Genomic DNA, 15485 nt, shown 5'->3' with positions numbered 1-15485 from the left:
AATAATCCATAGATGTGTGGTATATTTTAAAACACTCCTTCATACATAGGCCGGGTTTGTCGGGGCAAGTTTCACAGTGGAAAATAGTTTGCTTTCGTATTCCCTTTTTATAGCAAACTTTGCACCTTTTTTGTGTCCTGCCCTTTTTTCCAGTGGAGGGGATTTCGTTAGGAAAATGCTGCCCTGATACAATACGGGGGCCAGTACTAGAAGTACTGGGGCCAGTACTAGAAGTACTGGGGCCCTCTGCCTGCTGGTTCCCAAATATTAGGCCCTTTATGACTTCCACTTGAAAGTGCATAAATGTCCCCGTCTGGCTGGTAGAACGGAATAGTACGTAAGCGTTATACAGTGCCATCTGGATGATATACACGGCCAGCTTCTTGTACCATATTTTTGTTTTCCGCAGGGCACTGTACGGCTTCAGTACCTGATCTGAAAGATCCACTCCGCCCATGTACTTATTGTAATCTAGGATACAAATAGGTTTTGAGGTGTGGGTACTGGTACCTCGTACAGGGACGGAGGTGGTACTGTCTCCGTGTATAGTTGTCAGTATAAGGACATCCCTCTTGTCCTTATATTTGACCAACAACATATTTTCGGTGCATATTCCCCTGCTTTCACCCTTTCTCAGTAATTGGGCAACGTGCGTTTTTGGGAGGCCTCTTTGGTTCTTGCGCACAGTACCGCAAGCTGCTGTACCTCTTGAACCAAGGGCCTTAAACAGGGGGATGCTGGTGTAAAAGTTATCCACATAGAGGTGATAACCCTTATCCAGGAAGGGGTGCACTAAATCCCAGACAATCTTTCCACTAACACCTACGAGGGAGGGGGGGCATTCTGGTGGTTCATTTCTTGAGTCCTTCCCTTCATATACCCTAAACCTGTGGGTGTACCCTGAGGTACTTTCGCACAGCTTATACATTTTTATGCCATACCTTGCCCTCTTATTGGGAAGGTACTGGCGGAATTTAACCCTTCCTTTAAAATGTATAAGTGACTCGTCCACACAAATGAATTTTTGGGGGATGTACATCTCAGCAAATTTGGCGCTGAAATGATCAATGACCGGCCTGACTTTGAATAGCCGGTCAAAGGTGGGATCATCTCTGGGTGGGCACTGTGCATTATCGTTGTAATGCAAAAATTTAAGGATCGTCTCAAAACGAGTCCGGGTCATGGCCATACGATGAAGTGGGGTGCTGTACAGAACATCTGTACTCCAATATTGCCTAATTTCTGGCTTTTTAACTATGCCCATATGTAACACCAGACCCCAAAACGTCATCATCTCTACTGCATCTACAGGGGTCCACCTAGCAAATGATGACGTGGGGTTTTGGGCAATAAACTGCTGGGCATATAAATTACTTTGGTCCACCATTAAATTTATAAAATCATCAGAGAAAAAGACTTTGAAAAAGTCAATTTCTTTGAGGCCTGTACTATCAAATTGGATTCCTGGGTTGGCCAAAAACTCAGGAACCTGGGGCTCAAAATTGTCTGGTGGTGGGGTCCATACGAGATCAATCATTGGGGGGGGGGGTCTCAGCTGCTCTACGGGGGCGTCTTTGAGGGGGTCCCTCATCACTAGAGGAGAAAGAGGAGCTTAAGACAAATGCCAATTCATCGCTTACTTCACTGGCTGTGTCAGTGTCAGAGGCAAGAAGGGCATATGCCTCCTCCGCTGAAAACAGTCTTTGCGGAGAGCGGGCGTGATCACGGCAGTACGTGAGTGAGGTCACGTGAGCGGGAGTCCCGGCTCGTCAGTATGTGTCTCCACGAGACCCACTCCTCCCCGGCATATACCGCTATCCACTGACCCTGATCTCTGCGACTTGAACCCGCCCTGCTTCCCCCTCTTCACGCGGCCACAGGAGTGGTAATACGAGCGGCGCTCCAGCCACACTGCAGTGCACCCGACGCGAGACCTGTCCCTTCGCGGCAGCGAAACACAGCAGTGACAAACCACCGCGTCACTTTCCCGCGACGCTGCGGAAGTATCAGTCTCCGTCAAGTTTCTGTGAGGCGGAGGAAGGAGAGTTTCCCTCGCCCCGGCACAGCGGTGGATGCGCCAGAGTGAGAGGTACACTGGCGGTACAAAGCCCCTGAACTGCTAAGACTGTCTGGGACGCCGGTGGTCAAGCTGTGGAACCAGAAATCGCGGCATACAACTCAAGGTCTCCCTAAATTCGTTTTAGGGTGGAGGTAACATTGCATCCATATATCCCTACCCCGCAGTGCTTGGGCAGGGGCCTGTGAATCCCCAGCAAAGTAGTTGGAGGCTCTGTGCTGACTGAAAAACAGGGCAAGTACCCATATACAGTGACTATCACCTGGGGTGAATTGATTTAGTCCCTAAAAGACAGCTGACGTGGTTGTTCCCTAATTAAGGGAGACACAGTTAACCAAGCTAAACGGATTTGTCAGTCCTACCAGCTATCAGCATTTGAACCATGTAACTTGTTTTTTTTCTTTTGCTATCCAAGCTTGTGACGCGGGAGAGACAGTTACCACCCAGGAGAGACAGTTATCCTATCTCACTATATACTCCTATATAGTCCAGCTCAAAACCTCAGCAGATTACCTGGAGGGTCTGTGTTGTTTAAAAGTAACAGTGCAAGTACCCTTATGCAGTGACTAACACCTGGTGCGAATTGACTTAGTCCCTAGAGGACAACTGACTTGGTCGTCTCCTAAATAAGGGAGACATAGATAGTTAAGCTAAGCTGACTTGTCAGCTCTACCAACCAACAGCGTTTGAACCCAGGAAATTTTTTGTTTTCTGAGCTTGTGACACAGGAGAGACAGTTACCTAATCTCACTCTATATTTTTATATAGTCCAGCTCAGGCGAGAAAAATGGGGAAAGCCAGTCAGAACACAGCGGCTGCCCGGCTGGAAAAGTTTGCCCGGTCCACAAATAATTCGCAACCTGCCACTCCACAAACAACTCCCTCCAAAACGCCAAGTCAGGCTCAGGCCCCTGAAGTAACCCTGCAACAAGTACTTGACGCAGTTAATACTTGTGAAGTGCGACTCTCAGAGCAGATTAATAAAGTCCAGGCGGACATTATGTTGATTAGAGATGACGCGCAGAAAACCAGGGACAGGGTGACGGAACTGGAAAAGCGAGTCTCAGAGTCAGATGATATTGTGGCCCCTCTACAGACCCAGGTTAAGGCAATGATGGGCCAAATGGCGGACCTACGCGCTAAAGTCACAGACCTGGAGGGCCGTTCGCGGCGTAATAACATTCGCATCGTGGGGTTGGAAGAACGAGTAGAGGGCCGAGAGCCTGAAAAATTTCTAAAGAGCTGGCTTAAGAAAGAGTTTGGTCAGGAGAATTTTACTGCTCAATTCACTGTAGAAAGGGCTCACCGTATTCCTGCCCGACCCCCTGTTCCAGGGGGACCACCCCGTACCTTTATAGCGAAAATCCTTCACTACAGGGATCGGGACCAAATCCTAAGGCTGACTCGTGCTAAACCAGACTTTAGTTATAATGGAACCAGGGTCTCCATCTTTCCCGATCTCCCCCAGGAGGTCCAAAAAGACCGGGCCAAATTCCGGAATGTGAAATCCAGGATGAGAGACTTGGAACTAAAATACTCCATGTTGTACCCTTCTAAACTTCGTTTACTAGCAGATGGAGAAGTTCATTTCTTCTCATTACCTTCGGAGGCCGCACAGTGGCTGGACAAATTCTATCCGGGCCCTAGACAACTGGCACTGGATACTTAAAATTAAATGCTGTGGTGTGTTACCTACGGCAAATGGGCCTTTGGATGAGGGAGAAGTCTAATAGAGTCAGAAAATGTTTTGATTATTGAATGCATATGCCAGGGGGTAGAGGATAGGGGTTTGATATACTCCTTTAAAAGATAACTTGCTAAATGTGGAGAGTTATATATATCTATGTCTACAGTCTGTATTTAAGGAGCCGGGCCTCCCGTACATTGTGTGGTCATTAGGTAAAGGTTCCCTAGGGGTGATTGGTGGGGACGGGTAGTTAATGGAAGGTCTGGGTACAGGTATGCCTTATGGGATAGGTTATACAGGGTGGGGGGAGGTGGGGTTGGGGGGATATATGTTATATGTTGTGTGTTTTTTCTTTGTGTGTAATGGTGGAATTGTTTTTTTTTTTTTGTTGCGATTTTTACTCCCCTTCTATAGTACTCCAAAGCATTTTGTCCTTCCAGTTGTTAACTGAAGCATATGGTTAAAATTGTGACATGGAATGTCCGTGGCCTTAATGACAAGGTAAAGAGGGCTCTTGTTCTCAAGTATTGTAAAACTCTGGAGGCTGATGTGATTTGTCTACAGGAGACGCATTTATCTAGGGAAAAGTGTGGTTCCTTGAAACGTCCTTGGATTGCTCAAATGTTCCATGCTCCGTTCACGTCAGCCTCCCGAGGAGTATCAATCTTGATAAAGAGATCTGTAGTATATGAACATATTTTTGCTCAGATTGATCCAAGGGGTCGTTATGTGTTCCTTGATGGTATTTTTGACACTGTTAGATTATCGGTATTATCGATCTATATCCCTCCTCCGTTTGCTTTTGATATCCTTAGAACTGCTTTAGAGTTTATAGCGGTTAGATCTGATAATCCCTTCATATGTGCGGGGGACTTTAACATGGTAATGAACTATGGTCTTGATGTGTGGTGCCCCAGAAGGAGTACCCCTTCCGGTGAAAGTTCTCTCGCCAGATTCACGGTTGAGTTGGGATGGTTTGAGGTTTGGCGAGAGAAATTCCCCAATCAGCGACAATATTCTTGTTATTCCCCTTCTTATAATAATTTTTCACGAATTGATATGATTTATACATCTAGAGATCTAGCTAATAAAATATCGCATATTGAATACAACTCAAGGGGTATCTCGGACCACTCCCCGTTGGTTATGGTCCTTGATACAGACAAAAGTCGGGGCTTTAGTTACTGGAAGCTTCAACCAATATGGTTGACCCAATTGGAAAACATCAATGATCTAAAAACCGACCTAGAGGGGTTTTTTTTGTGTCAATATAGACTCGGCTAAAGCGGGTAATGTTTGGGATTTATCTAAAGCGTACTTACGTGGCACTTTGATTAAAAAAATAGCTTACGCTAGAAAACAGCTCCAGAGCAAAGCTACAACATTAGAGAGTATAATGTCAGATCTAGAACAAACTTATACATTAAATCAATCGGATTCTGTTAAAAGGGAATGGCTAATGGCACAACGGGCCTGGGTCACACATTTACAGGAATTGGCCAAGTTTTGGCTATTAAAGGATTCACATAAAATGTATCTAATGGCGGACAGGGCTGGCAAATTGATGGCCTATATGGCAAAAACTGATGATCCTTCCAGGACAATTTCTAAAATCTGTTCTCTTGAGGGAGAAATGCTTAGTGAAACCTCAAAAATTACGGAGGTGTTTGTTAATCATTATAAGGAAATATATCTCTCTAAGTTAACTCCCAATTATAATAATAGCCTGGAATACCTGAATGCCATTGATTTGCCTACCCTCTCAGACCAAGATAGGGAGTCTTTGGAATTACCGTTCACTTTGGGTGAGGTGGAAGGGGCAATAAGAAATGTGGCTTCCGGGAAGGCCCCGGGTATCGATGGCCTACCAGTAGAAATATATAAGCTCTTCAGTGACACTTTGTCCGGTAGGCTCCTATATTTCTTCCAGGAAATGGAAAAAGAAGGCCAATTATCTCACTCCATGACCGAGGCGGTCATCACAGTGATTCTCAAGAAAGGCAAAGACCCTCTAAGGCCAGACTCTTATAGACCTATCTCGCTCCTCACAGTTGATGCTAAGGTGTATGCTACAATATTGGCCAACAGAATAGGAGAGGTGTTGGATAAGATAGTTCACGTTGATCAAACGGGATTCAGGAAAGGGAAATCAACTTCCATAAACGTTAGACGAGTTTTTTCTTACCTACAGGCTAGAAAAATGACGGGATCAGAGACCGCCCTGGCCTCTTTTGACACAAACAAGGCCTTTGACTCCCTGGAGTGGCCATACTTAAGGTCCACTCTGGAGGTATTTGGCTTCGGGTCTTGTTGTATCAAAAGGATCCTGATGATCTATCATAATCCTTGTGCACGAATTGCCATTAATGGATTTGTATCGGACCCATTTGCTATATACCGTGGGACGAGGCAGGGTTGCCCGCTCTCCCCCTCTTTGTTCTCTCTGGCCATAGAGCCAGTTGCATGCAAGCTGAGAAAAATACTAGGTCGGGGGGACTCGGATGGGGGGGCGGACAGCCTTGTCTCACTCTATGCGAATGATTTACTTGTGGGGATGGCAAGCTACATGCAGGATCTTCCTTTGGTGATGCAAGTCCTTCAGGAATTCGGTCTGTACTCAGGGCTAACAATAAATAGCAGTAAATCCCACTTATTAGTGGATAATTTGCTTAACGATATACGGGTAGATCCCGATATAGCAATCAACATACCGAGGGTAGAAAGATTCGACTATCTCGGAGTAGTAATCTCTAAGGATGCAAGTGACTATGTCAAATATAATATAGATCCAGTAATCGTTTTAATTAGATCTAAATGCAAGAACTGGCTCAAATTACCTTTGACAGTAATAGGTAGGGTAAATCTTATCAAAATGATGATCCTACCAAAACTACTTTACTTAATGCAACACTCCCCTGTATATATCCCCGAAGCAATATTTAAGAAAATAAACGGGATAATAACTTCATTTATATGGAGAAATAAAAGACCGAGAGTCAAATTATCCACACTCATGAGACCACGTGATCTTGGAGGACTTTCCCTCCCCAACTTTAAACTGTACTATCTCTCAACGCAATTGGTTCACCTCCGAGATTGGGTTGTAGATCCCTGTAAATCAGTAGAATTATCAAACTTAATAAATAAGATCATTCCGGGTCATTCCCCACTACAAGCTTTGCTGACGAATAAATGTTGCAAGAAATATCCCCCGATTCTTACCCAAGCAATAAAAATTTGGAATTGGATCTCTAGTACAATAGGCTATAAAGATACTGACCCTGAAACAAGTCTCTCTTCCCTGGATTCTTTTAAGAATATCAGAAGGCATCAGGGAATGGCAGTTTGGCTGCAGTTTGGTATAAGAAATGTAGGCCAGGTGGCCACGCAAAGTGGGGTTAAAACATTTGCCCAACTGCAAATTGATTTTCAAATCCCAAATAATATGTTTTTTCGCTTCCTACAGCTTAGAAGTGCAATGGAAGAACATCTGCACATATCCTCTAGTACTATAAAAGACCACCCAGTCAAAATATTACTACGGAACTTGGGACCGACTAAAGGCGTATCTAAATGCTATAAGTACATTTCATCAATATCGCCGACTTCCGGCCTGCACGAGCTTATGACAAAGTGGTCCAGGGAAATTCCTGAGCTCACTTTGGACGACTGGGATCGGGCTCTTGCCATACCCAAGTTAGCTACCACTTCCCTTAGGACTCAGCAGATCCAATTTAATATCCTGCACCGCACATACATAACTCCGAGTAAAATTAAAAAGTTTGCAAGGGATAAAAGTGACTCCTGCCCAAAATGTAGGGTTGCGGGTTGTGACTACTGGCATTTAATATGGCAGTGCACAACTCTGCAAAAATTCTGGAAGGATGTTGCGGAAGTATTGATAAATATAGGTATCCCTCGAGGGGAAATATGTCCTAAGGCGCTATTATTGGGGATATGGTTTAGGTCTGGGGTGGCATCCGACTTAAGGCAGCTGGTCATTAATCTCGGAGCGCTTGCCAAGACATGCATCGCCAGACGCTGGATGGCAGAAAAAGCACCAGATATTAATGACTGGATCAGTTTGGTTAATTATACGTTTGAGCATGAGAGAGCTGCGTATCTATCCAGAAACAATATTGGCAGATTTCACGTAATATGGGATAAATGGTACTTTTCTCCATACTCTAAAAGAGGTGTGGACACAAATTAACACATTAACTGAAGATATTCTCACTCTGGGCCTTATTCTGGTTGGTGCGGCCGGGCCGTACGCGTACGTCCCGGGGTTTTTCATGATCTGCGCATGTGCAGATTCGCTAATGCGCAGGCGCGACCACTGAACAACGCTTACGGACGGGTCTCAACGTGCGAAAAAACCTGTACGCGAGTGTACGGGTATTGGGGGCGGCATAGGGGCGTGTTGAGGGGAGCGGCCGAAATAATGAGGGAAAATGGGCGTAAATATGGGCGTACACGGGGGTGTGCACCAAAAATGAGCGGTGCTACTACCGCACGATCGCCTAAAGCACCGTTCATTTCGGACACCAGACAAGCGCCCGCCAACTGCCAGCTCAGACCACCCCTACAGATACCGCATGCCAGCGGGCGCCTGAGTTTGCTAATTAACGCTGATTACTACTCAAACACATACACCTGAATGTAATAAGCAATGCTGCAGTCTATTAAGTCCAAACCATTATTTCACTGCCTGCAAGCCACACACAGCACGCAAACACATTGGAAGCTTATCTTTCTATACTTCTCCACATTTAAAGGTTTGTTTAATTTAAGGTAAGAATCTTTTTAAGACCTGCTTATATACGCTAAGGTAGGTATTTGCTAAACAGTTAGACACATTCACTACGTGCTTTCATAGACTTTACACAGTAGCACACTCAATCTACACAAGTCGACATGTGTCAACGTGTTCACTCTAATACTAACATAGGTTTTGTATTTAGGATACAATAACATAACCCACATCTAACACCTACAAAGGATGTTTCAGCAATGTTTTAAGCCCATGACCACTATTTTGCACACAATCTTTGTATAGTACCCAAAATAATGACCTGTACCACTATCTCATCTGCTATGATTTGGATTTGACTACACTCTGTATGTAAGATGCCACCAATCACATTATTGCACTCTCATCTCTAACAAAGGATTCCTACATCTGCTTATGACACTGTAAAATCATATATATTTAAAAAGTTATGCATGTTTGTTCACAAGGTATTTTATCATGTTTGGCCCATTCACACATCTTTTTTTAGGGAGGACACATATGCATTCCTACACAAATGTACCTTTTCACCCTTGTTTGTCTGCCTCACCCACTCCATGAGGAAAGCATTGTTCTGGACCTGCTTTTACCTACTACTGTAGGAGCTACCTCACCTGCACACAAACTGCTTTCTCACCTATTAAGTTGCTCTGCACATGTGCTGACACAAACTAATTAGCAGGGAAAAGTTGGATAGGAACATGGGAATGGCCATGGAGAGGGTTACACATGGGAAACTTCTACCACACTTCAACAAATGTTCAAAAATACCCTGGTCAGTAAGTACACATAAATCTAGTATTTTTTTCACACAAGAAATGACACATACCACAATGTTGATTTAATTTGTAAAATAAATTTATTTGCTGTTCAGCATCACAGCTTATTTCACACTTTAATGTGAGAAATCAAATAAACAAATAAAATAAACACACAAATAATAAAACAGCCAGAACAAGAGGTTGCATATCTCCAAACATGTGTTACCCTGCAAATGCAATGGTGAAAGAAATGGGGACACCAGAATACGTACTGCAACAACCAGGGTGAATACTAAGCAAGATACACACCACCACAAATTTATCCTGCATTTGTAGAGGTCAAAATACGAACTTTCATGCCCATGGCACGCAAATGGATAGATGGCCAACTCAGGAAGCGGATGTCCAGTGCAATTTAAACATTTGGGGTCCAACCACAGAGGAAGTGAACCAGGTCTCATTATTTGGGCCCTTTTTTCCCCCTTTTAGATGGGGCCTTGGGGACAGGGGCCTTTGGCTCAGCTGCCTTGCGGCGTCTTCCCCTAGTCGACACAGGAGGGTCAGCAGAGGTGGAAGGTTGGGGAGCAGCTTGGGGTGGGGCAGCAGATGGGGGATTGTCCCTTAGGGACCTGGCGGTGGACAGCTGCTCCGCAAGAAGTTCATTCTGGCGGCTGAGGTGTTGGCCAATGCTTACTATGCCAGCCGCCAGAGTGTCGTTAATGCGGTTCAAGGCCTCACACTGCAGCCTGTTTGTGGCCTTCCACTCCGCCAGAAATTCCGCCACCTGCTGCTGACGGATCGCAGCATCCACCCCTTGCTGCTCGATCCTCTCCAGTGTCACCAACAGGCTCTCATCCCATGTCTCCTGTGGCTGGTGCTGGGGGCGACGTCTTGGTGGAGGCTGGACCACTTGCTCCACCTGTGGCTCTGCAGAGGAAGATGCTGCCGGTACATCCTGGGTTTCTGCTTCTTCTAGGATAAGAATTGAAAACAATGTCACCATCACATACGCAATAAAAAATATCTTTCTAAATACAATGCATTACTGTGACTTACCATCAAAAGCAGCAGCAAAGACCTCCGCCGGGAGCTCACTGTCCATATTGGAGATCCCCCTGACCTCCCCCACATCAATCACGTCCAAGGAGTCCTGCTCCAGGGGGGTATACTCCAAATGGTCGGGCATAGGACCTCTCCCGGTGGACATGCTGTGGTTGTACCGGTCAGTCATCTTCCTCTTCATTGCCGTTTTGAAGTCAGTCCACCTACAAGTTTAAAAATACAAATATCACCATGAGATATGTGCACCACTGTGCTACGTGTAGGGTTACCACCTAGTCCCTTAAATTCCGGACACATGTTAATTACACAGGTTCTGTGGCAGTTTAAAATTAGGTGAAGTGGAGTCTTGAAGTCAGCCAGCCACAGAACCTGTGTAATTAATATGTGTCCGGAATTAAAGGGACTATGTGGTACCCCTAGCTACGTGACATTTCCTAGTGTGGGTGATCTTATGTTTTTTTGCCATATGTGTCCCACACACACATTCATGTCTCAATTAGGAGGCATTTCAGTGTCTCATCTCATTCATTAGGCCACTAAATGCACATACATACATCACTATGCAGAAATGACATCATCCATGGCCAAATTATGCACCTCCACCTGGTGTGAAACTACACATTCCACCATAGCTTGACAATGTGGTTATTATGGATTAATTTAACTATGGAATGGCATACTGGGATGTGTAGTTTCTCACCAGCTACATGTGCACAGTTTGGTCATTCTTGTTTCAGTAGCATCATATGGAACATGTTACAACAACTCTTTCGAAAACAGACTTTCTCTTGTCCCATCACATACTTCACATGAGCAGAACTGTGCCCATAACCTCACATCACACCAATGGTGCATGTTTCATATATCAATGTGGGTTATTAGACATGGTTGTGTTCACATGTGACATTGAAGTGTAGCACTATCTACAAACACACCTTTCTATTAGTCTCAAAACATACATGTAACATATGTACACACATATGACATCAGGGGGACAAAGACCAGGGCAATTTTTCAGCAGTCTCCAGCAGGAACTGAGGCCCTTATTCTAGTTCACTCTTTCTGCCCAAATATTTCTTTGATGGACAAAACCATGTGCACTGCAGGTGAGGCAGGTGTAAAACCCCACCCAAATCTGATTATCTCTGCACAAGTAACACCTGCCTCACCTCCAGTGCACATGGTTTTGTCCATCTAATAAATATTTGGCCAGAAAGAGTGAACTAGAATAAGGGCCTCAGTTCCTGCTGGAGCCTGCTGAAAAATAGCCCTGACAAACACACTAACCTTTTCTTCACCGCGTCCCAATTTCTGACCACTGGTGCCACCTGGTTCACTTCCTCTGTGATCTTGTCCCAAAGTTTTCTCCTTGCACTGGCACCCGGCTTCCTCGTTGGCAATTCAATCCATTCGCGTGCCCTGGGCACTAGAATTCGCATTTCGGCCTCTACAAATGCAGGGTTTCTCTTTCTGGTGGTGGTATCCTGCTCAGTCCTCACCCTAGATGTTGCAGCTCGTTTTCTGGTGGCCCCAGTTCTCTCACCATGCACCTGCTGGGTCACACCTGTTTGGAGAGATGCAACCTCTTGTTCTGGCTGGTTGCTTGGCCCTTGTGGAGCTGGTGGAGGTTGAACAGGGCCTGTTACTGAGGGGCCCGCTTGGTCTTGGCTCCTCCTTGTCCTCTCCTGCTCCCTCTGCCTCAACCTTTCCAGCAAGGATTCTGCTCTTGCTCTCTGGAGAGCGTCCTCAGCTGCGGAATCGTCTGAACTAGACATGTTTGCAGCAATTGTGGCCTGCATCTGACTGAATATTTATATGTTAATCTCCCGCCATGAACAAGGGGGCGTATATTTTTCTCCGCAATGTATTTGCTCATTTACGCCGATATTTCCCGCCGATAATTCCCGCTTAAATTACGCAGGTCTCAACGCACCTGAACAATCACCTGTATATGCACATACACAGGTTGTGGAGCATTGTGGGCTACATCGTGAAATGTGTGCACCTGTCATTCCAATGATGAGTGTTGTCAGCTGGTATCTGTTGGAGTTCGTGTATGCTTTGTGAGTCACATTTCAAAACATCACGTTACAATGCTTTCCTTACATATGTAATGTGTATGAAATTGTCATACAGCAACATGTTGCATTGTGGCCCTTTAAGCAGCGTAGTTATAAGTAGATGGTTGCGTGTATTATTTTCCGCACACTGTAAATACAGTACTCCTCTCCATGGAAATCGGTGTATCGTGCCCCCTTTAAGCAGCGTAGTTATAAGTAGAGGGTTGCGTGTATTATTTTCCGCACACTGTAAATACAGTTCCTCTCTATACATTGAATGCATGCTGTTGGTTATGGTGTGTGTATATCGGAACGGTCCGCGTAAGTTTCTATTCGCATCCAGTTTGTTAATGTAAGAGGGATTAATAAAGTTAATACCAAACAAACAATTTTTTACACCAATCAGCAAGCACCAAAAGTGATATATGTACCTGCAATTATTAACTGCGCCATTGGCACTATGACTACTACCAGGGCTAGGCCGTTTACGACCCAGGAGCTGTTGGCCCTGGTTGACGTAATGGACCGTCACCTGGGGCCCAGGGGCCCATATGTCAGCAACATGGACAAGCGGCGGGCGTATACTGCTGCCCGCCGCCTAATATACTCGACAACCGGCGTCCGCAGAAGCCTGGGGCAAGTTGAGCGGCGCTGGTCTGACCTGCGCCGGCGGCAGCCAGTTTTGCTCTGCACCCTTCGCCGCCATATTGCCCGATGTAAGTTTTGATTACTAGTATGTCTGCGTTTTTTAGCTAATGTTTTCTGTACTTTTTATAAATATGTTCCTGAGTATATGGGTGTATAGGGGGTGTATATGGGGTGTATAGGGGGGGTATATTGGTGTATATGGGGTGTATAGGGGGGGTATATGGGGGGGATATGGGGTGTATAGGGGGGGTATATGGGTGTATATGGGGTGTATGGGGGGTATATGGGGGGGATATGGGGTGTATAGGGGGGGTATATGGGTGTATATGGGGTGTATAGGGGGGTATATGGGTGTATATGGGGTGTATAGGGGGGGTATATGGGGGGATATGGGGTGTATAGGGGGGGGGTAAGTATTTGCTCAGTTTTTGGGTGTAGCATATCAATTAGTTTGCATGATAAATGTCTGAAATATAACAGCAATGATAATTTGGAAGGTTATGAGCATGACTAATGTGAATTTTTATTTCCCCCTTTTTTATGAAACCCAATCTTCGATTTCTATGCCATCAACATGAACATTTCAGCATGGGCAAGGGCACGCATGGAAGCCCGGGAGCAGGCAGCCCGGGACCAGGCAGCCCAGGAGCAGGCAGCCCTGGAGGAGGAAGAGGAGGAGGAGGAAGAAGAGGAGGAGGAAGAGGAGAAGGAGGAAGAGGAGGAGGAGGAAGAGGAGGAGGAGGAAGAAGAGGAGGAGGAAGAGGAGAAGGAGGAAGAGGAGGAGGAGGAAGAGGAGGCCGAGAAAATGGCTCAAGCTGGGGCCCACACAATTTCCCCATCCCCTTCCCCCACCCCCTCCCCAACCCCCACCCCCACCCCCTCCCCAACCCCCACCCTCTCCCCAACCCCCACCCCCACCCACACCCCTACCCCCACCCACACCCCTACCCCCACCCCCTCCCCAACCCCCTCCCCTACCCCCTCCCCAACCCCCTCCACTACCCCCTCCCCTACCCCCACCCCCACCCCCTCCCCACCCCATTTCCTACCCCCTACACCTCTCCACCACCCACCCCCAAACCTCTCCAATCCCCACTCACACCCACTACCTCTATCCAAATTCCCATCCCATCCCCCTTGCTCCTGATCCCCCCAACCACCGCACAGCCAACCAGCGGCGACCAGGATGGCTCAAGTAGCCGTAAGTAAATAATGTGTCTAATGTTTACCTACACATTTCTACACATAAACAATCACAACAACCACATATGTGTATCCAACATCAACATTAGTTGCAACATATCACTGCAGGGCGACCATGAGGTGTGTCCTGTCCTTCTCCAGGAACAAGGGTCCCCTTGGTGGTTTTTTTGAGTGTGGCCATGCCTCACCCCTTGAATAATTGACATAACAGTACATCCAATGAGATATCCGACATTAGTGGTGTGGTAGTTATGTGGCTCCAGGTGTTGGGTAACTCCAGTTCCCAGCATGATGTGCAACACAGGGCCGGATTATAATGGAGGCACAAGGGGTCAGTGCCCCTGGGCCCCCCTCTAGCTAGGGGCCCCCTGTGGTTGTCATGTATTTTAAAAAAAAAAAAAAATTAAGTTTTTATTTGTTTTTTTAGCTAAAGGTTTTGTGCATGGGTGGGGTAGTGCTGCAGCTTCACCTATCTGCCAATGTGACAATGATTTATGGTGCTGAGCATCGGGAGCCAAGGCACACTGATTGCACAAGTGTGCAGTGCATTTCTGGGAGTTGACTAAGTCCCATGACACTTTGCACCAGAGGACAGAGGCTGAGAAGTTTGTGCTGAGCTCTGATTGGTGGAGCTCATTACATGCTTCTCAGGTCCATGGAGAATAGCAGCAGCAGCTTAGTCATGTGAGGGTTTTTAATCAGAGGCAGCACTAGGACTGTGAGGTCTCCTCCAGAGTAAGGGGCAGAGGGACAAATACAGGCTTTTCATGTGGTGTGTGTGTGTGTGTGTGTGTATATATGTATATATATATATCCCCTGCAGTTAACCATTGACCAAGTTTATTCTGCCTTTACTATTACTTTAGTAATGACAAGTGCAAGGGGGCCCCCCGGTCTAAAGTACCCCGGGCCCCCCGAAGGCTTAATCTGGCACTGGTGCAACATAAATGTAGAGATTGTTTTGGTAATAGTGTGTGAGGCCATGCGGATGCATGCTTTACACACATAGCTGTAGGCCTATAATTTGTACAGCAATGTCCAAAATTTAAAATAGTAAGGAGTGCTTAAGCCACAACAATGTCATAACCCTTAAATAGCACAGCCTAATTGTGAGGTTAGAGGACAGTCCCCCAAAACCAAAGTACCAATTGGGATACAGCATACATTCATCCATGAAGGAGTAATTGAATTAATG

This window comes from Crinia signifera, unplaced genomic scaffold (genome assembly GCF_055691185.1).
Source record: "Crinia signifera unplaced genomic scaffold, ASM5569118v1 HAP2_SCAFFOLD_421, whole genome shotgun sequence".
Lineage (NCBI taxonomy): Eukaryota > Metazoa > Chordata > Amphibia > Anura > Myobatrachidae > Crinia > Crinia signifera.
This window is presented reverse-complemented; position numbering follows the sequence as displayed.